This window comes from Muntiacus reevesi, chromosome 6, assembly GCF_963930625.1.
Source record: "Muntiacus reevesi chromosome 6, mMunRee1.1, whole genome shotgun sequence".
Classification (NCBI taxonomy): domain Eukaryota; kingdom Metazoa; phylum Chordata; class Mammalia; order Artiodactyla; family Cervidae; genus Muntiacus; species Muntiacus reevesi.
This window is the reverse complement of record NC_089254.1, coordinates 78,330,097-78,336,096: the sequence shown is the minus strand read 5'-3', so window position 1 is coordinate 78,336,096 and position 6,000 is coordinate 78,330,097.

Below are 6,000 nucleotides of genomic sequence, written 5' to 3'. Positions count from 1 at the left end.
AAAATATGTATAATAAAATGGAAGAAGAAGTCCCCCAGGGTCCTTGTTTTGGCCACTCTCTCTCGGATAATTCATTTTCTAGGCTCATGACAGGCAGCTGGGGAGAGAGCAAGGGACAGGACTACAGCTGGTCTCCCCTGTGCCACCGGGGCCAACGGTGCGGGGGACAGGAAGTAGTCTGCGAGCAGAGTGTCCCAGGCTGTTGTACATGAAGCAAGTGCGGGTGCCCTGGAGTCCTGGAAAATCCTTTCGGGAGCAGAAGCTTCATGGTTTAAAAATAAAAATGAGAGGAACTTCACTGGCGGTCCAGTGGTTGAGACTCCACGCTTCCACTGCAGGGCGCCAGTCAGATCCCTGGTCTGGGAACTAGATCCTACGTGACAAGCTACATGGTCAAAAATAAATAAATAAATTTAAAAAAAAAAAAAAAAGAAAGGAGAAAATTTCCATTAGTCTAGAGCGGAGAAAATTCTTCAAACACAAAAAAAAAATAGTAAGAGAAAAAAACAGAATGTGAAAGAACTATCAACTATGATGTTGAAAACATTGCAATATATTGGCACTAGAATATATTCATTAAACACAAAGTACCCAAAGAAAGAGAGAGATGGGGGTGCAGGGTGAGAAATTGGAAGAAAAAAAGAAAGGAAAAGAGAAATCAGAAAACACAATTCTCTTAAGCATTTCCCAGCTCTCTCTTGCACTGGCTCTCTCTCTCTCTTTCTCTACTCTTCTGTTTCCCTATCTCTCCATGGCTTTCTCCACCACTTGTGTGGACTGGTCTGTCTCTCCATCTCTATGTCCACAGATCTCCTGTGTTTACTGTCACCGCTCACCCCTCTACGTCTTTCTCTGCCTTTCTTTCCAGCTCTGTTCTTCCCCTTCTCTGTTTCTCTTCATCTCTATTCTGTCTTACTCTCTCTCTCCTTGTCTCTATTTCTCTCTTTATATCTCTCTGCCTGCCTACTCTACCACCTGTCGTTCCTTTTCTAATTCTCCATTTATCTCTCTTTCATCTGTATGACTTTCTGTCTCTATGTCTGTCTCTCCGTTTTCCTCCACAGGCATGAAAAATCCTGTGATACGTCAGGATTGGCCTCTATTTACTAGCTTTTCCACAGTGTGACAGAGATCTTCCTGGTTCTTCACCTGTTGGGGAATTGTGGATGGTATTCTGCGCATTTTCAATATGATGCTATGGGCTCTAGATAGTGCTTAAATACTATGGAGAATGTTGATTGTTTTTTTTGTTTTTGTTTTTGTTTTTTTGCTGTGGCTTTTGTGCTGTTGTTAGCGAGAATTAATTGACCCATTAAGGGACAGTAAATGCCTACCTGCCTTTGATGGCAGTTTGGGTCAGTACAGTACTGACCCAAACAGAGTTCAGTACACACTGTACAGAGTTCAGTACGCACTGAACTCTGTGTGTCACCCAAGGACCAGTCTAGGCCCTGAAAAGGAAGTGTTGGACACTCAGTCGGGTCCGACTCTCTGCGACCCCAAGGACTGTAACCTGCCAGGCTCCTCTGTCTATGGGATTCTCGTTGTTCTCTTCTCCAAGGGAATCTTCGTGACCCAGGGCTCGAACCCAGATCTCCTGCATTGCAGGCAGATTCTTTACCATCTGAGCCACCAGAGAAGCCCTAGGTGGTTGTTTACATTTAACATCAATGCAAAGTTTGTTTTTCCTCACATTTATGCCTGTGCATATGGGTGGGGGCGGGAGGGGGTTGGTGATCCTAATTGTCAAACACCAATTATATAAGATTTTTTTTCTTAATCTCCTCTCTGCAATCTCTATACCATTTTCCAATTCATAGGAATCGTCCCTCTGGTTCTTGGACCAGGTATGTGAACTTTAGTATATTTGCTCTGCTGTGCATTTCTGCAACTGTCTGCCTTCTGCACCAAGAAGGGAGACGACAGAGAGAGAACAAAAGCCACTGGGATTCTCCATGTGCTCTTGGGACCACAGGTTCTTGTGTGAGAGAGACGGTCCCTTAACTCAGGGTTTAGCCTCCATGTAGTCACTGCTGCTGTCATAGACACTGGGATGTGGGTGTGGAGTGGGGGTGTGAGTGTGGGGGGTGAGGGGTGGGAAAGAATGAGAAAGGGGAAAAGAAACACAAGCAAAAACAGAAAAGCAGGGCTCCTGGCCCATTGAGTGCCCACTTCCTTCTGTCTGCACCTGACGCACATACAGGCTTCAGGCTCTTTCTAAGTCCAGGCCAGGGAAGACCTGCAGTTAAAAAAAAAAAAAATAAGGGACACTCACCAATTGTTCAATAACTCTTACTTTATGATTTCCTTTTCCTGTCTGCTTGCTACCCTTTATTTGACAGAGTCCTCAGATTCAGGAGTTATAACTGTGATCAATGAGAGATAGGGGATCAAGTGTGGTCACAGTAATATTTCCAGAATTGGAACTCAGTCCTTGCTATGTGAATTGCAGCCCCTCAAACAAGGGGTGCCATTCTCCTCATTAGTTACGGAGCCTAGTTCCAAACCTAGACCTTGCCAACTAAAGCATGTTGCTCGCTAACTGGCTCTACTAGAATTGGGTCATGAACCCATTAACCTCTGCAGCTACTGATGTTGAACACACCATGAAAAAACTTCAGGACGCACACCAGGATTGAGGTGATCTGTGCTTAGGAAAGCTGGCAAATCAAGACTTTGGATAGTTAGATAATATCAGGAAAAAATTTATGAATGCAAAATTTTTCACCTTCCCATGCTTAGAAATGAACTAAAATTATTAATTAAGATCTGACTCTCATGGCTAGCAGCAACCTTCTACCCAGATGTGTGCTTGATTGCATGTACTCCTTCATTAATATCATATATACATTGACCTCCCCCATTACTTCTTTTTTTTTTAACTTCTTTTTTTTTAATTAATTTTTATTGCAGTATAGTTGATTTACAGTGTTGTGTTTACTTCTGCTGTACGGCAAAGAGAGTAGTCATGTACAGAGATGAGAGCTGGACCATAAAAAAGGCCGAGTGCTAAAGAATTGATGCCTTTGAACTGTGGTGTTGGAGAAGACCCTTGAGAGTCCCTTGGACTGCAAGGAGATCCAACCAGTCCATCCTAAAGGAGATCAGTCCTGGGCGTTCATTGGAAGGACTGATGCTGAAGCTGAAACTCCAGTATTTTGGCCACCTCATGCAAAGAGTTGACTCTTTGGAAAAGGCCCTGATGCTGGGGGGCATTGGGGTCAGGAGGAGAAGGGGACGACAGAGGATGAGATGGCTGGATGGCATCACCGACTCAATGAGCATGGGTTTGGGTAAACTCTGGGAGTTGGTGATGGACAGGGAGGCCTGGCGTGCTGTGATTCGTGGGGTCGCAAAGAGTCGGACACGACTGAGCAACTGAACTGAACTGAAGCTACTGTGTGTTTGGGATGTTCGTTATACCATTTTATTATGCAGTTAGATAGATGATAGGTAGATAAATAATTGATAAATAAATAGATAGACATAGATGTAGATAGGTAGAAAGATAATATATATAAATAGAAAATAAATAATCATATTATTAATTTATTATATAAAATAAATTCATATACTGAATAAATGTGTAACTATATAAATATAGTTTGTAACAATATGTATATAAATATGCATATCTCTAATTTCTTTCTCACTCTCTTTCTTTCTCTCTCTCTCACACAATATTTCCCTCTATCTCTGTATATCCATCTCAACATGTATATCACACTCTATGTGACCACATATATTCTTCTGTCTCTATAGCTCTGTCATATTGTCTCTCCTTCCATTTCTGATTCTCTTACTGTGTATTTCCCTATCTCTCCATCTCTGTCTTTGGTGTTTACCTCTCCTTCTCTCCCTCTCACTGTATTTATATGAAAATCTCTTTCTACTCTTATCTCTCAATATTAACATTCCTTCCTCCTCTCCATCTGTCTCCATCTTGTTATCCCTTTGTTTCTATCCCTCTCTCTTTGTCTTTTTACTTTCCTCTCTTCTATTATCTCTCTCCCCTTTCATTAGAGATCTATAGTTCTGTGTGTACATTTCTCTCCTCACTAACTCTTTTTATCTCTATGTCACTGTCTCCATCATTTGCTATTTTCCTCTCATTCCCACTCTGCCCTTCATCCCTCTTTCCCGAATTTCCTAATACTAATTTCTATTGCTATCAGCGTCTTTAAATAGCTTCCTTTCCCTTTATTACATTTAATCTCTCTCTTCCATCCCTACCATTCTATTTTATCATCTTTGCTAAGCTCTACTGGCCTGTGGCATGTAGCCCAGGGCATCTGGTCAACTCGCTATGATGGGAGAATGAGTTCAAGCTTGCAAGTGTAAATTTACTTATTTGGCTTCTCTTGACAATTTTATCTGTCACATATGAGGACACCAGAATTATGTGGTCATGTTAGGAGAGTTGCCAAATCATTGCTTCCTTGGGGAGAATGTTACAGCATCCAGACTATTACTTATATTTCTATTTCAGCTGCAGGTACCTGGAAGTTATATGGGAAATAGTCTATAAAGAAATACTAGAATTTTGTCGTTACCTCTAAATGAGTGTCTTTCTTCTATATAGTTTGATGACCATTTTACATATGAAACAGAGGCTTGGGGAGATTAAGAAACTCACTTGAGGTTGCCTAGGGAATAAAGAATTTGAACCAAGTCAGCCAGTTTCCAGAGCCTGTGCTCTAAGTAAATTTCTGGGTTGTTTGTGATTCAGCAATTGATTTCTGTCCTCTTTGGAATGTTGGATTTGATGCATAATGTGTTATTGTTTTACTTCCTGTGAATGATAGCTGCTCAGTCATGTCCAACTCTGCAACTCCACGGACTGTCGCCCTGCAGCCTCCTTTGTCCATGGAATTCTCCAAGCAAGAATACTGGAGTGGGTAGCCATTCCCTTTTCCAGGGGTTCTTCCCAACCCAGGGATTGAACCCAGGTCTCCAACATTGTGGGCAGATTTTTTTAACATCTGAGCCACCAGGGAAGCTGCCTTGATTCTATTTAGTTACTTTTGCTAACCTCTAGCACCCTCTCCTGGCCATTTTGAATATGTTTAGAGGTAAGAAAGTAAGTTCTCTTTCACTTTGAATATCCAGTTGACACATAAATATTTGTTGAAAAGACCACATTTTCATCATTGAATTGACGTATCGCATTTGTAAAAAAAACAGTTGACCATAAAGATGTTTGTTTCTGGACCCTTAGTTCTCTTGCAGTGACCAGTGTACAAGAAGAGCACTTGGAAAGTCATACTTCATCCTAGATGGGAAGGCCCCTAACAGGTGCTTTCGCTCATCTGCAACAAAACTAAAGGAAACTGATCCTTGGATTTATATTTCCCACTGGAAAATGACCCATGCACCAGACTAGTCTATAGTGCATGTGTGCTAAGTCACTTCAGTCGTGTCCGATTTTGTGGGGGAACTGTAACTCAAAATCTCGTTAAAGTGATGCTCAAATGGAGAAGGCACATCTGGACCAGGATGAGAAGAATCAGAACTAAACAGTTGTCCTAAGATGCCAAACCCAACCCATGTTTTCTTAATTTCTTGGACTTCTGCACAGAATCAAGTTGTTTTGCCATTTGAGAAGGAGCCTGTGCAGATTTTAGATATCAATCCAATTGTTGGGCTTGTGGTTAGTTACCTATTTCCAGTCCTTTCGTTAACCTTGGTGTGTTTTGCCCCTCAAAGACACTGATTGAATTTCACTTAGGAAATTTATTTGAAAGAAAGAAGTCATAGTCCTGTTCAGGCCACTATGGATATTACAAGATGGGATACCCTCACTTGGCTGATCAATAACACCTACTCTAACACTGACCATAAATATGAATATTCTTGAAAGGTTTCTTAAACTCAACTAGAACGAAGAGCTGAGTCAGTCAAAAACCATTAACCCTGGGACTTCCCTGGCAGGTCAGTGGCTATGACTCCATACTTCCATTGCAGGGGTCGCAAGTACAACCCCTGGTTGGGGAACTAAGA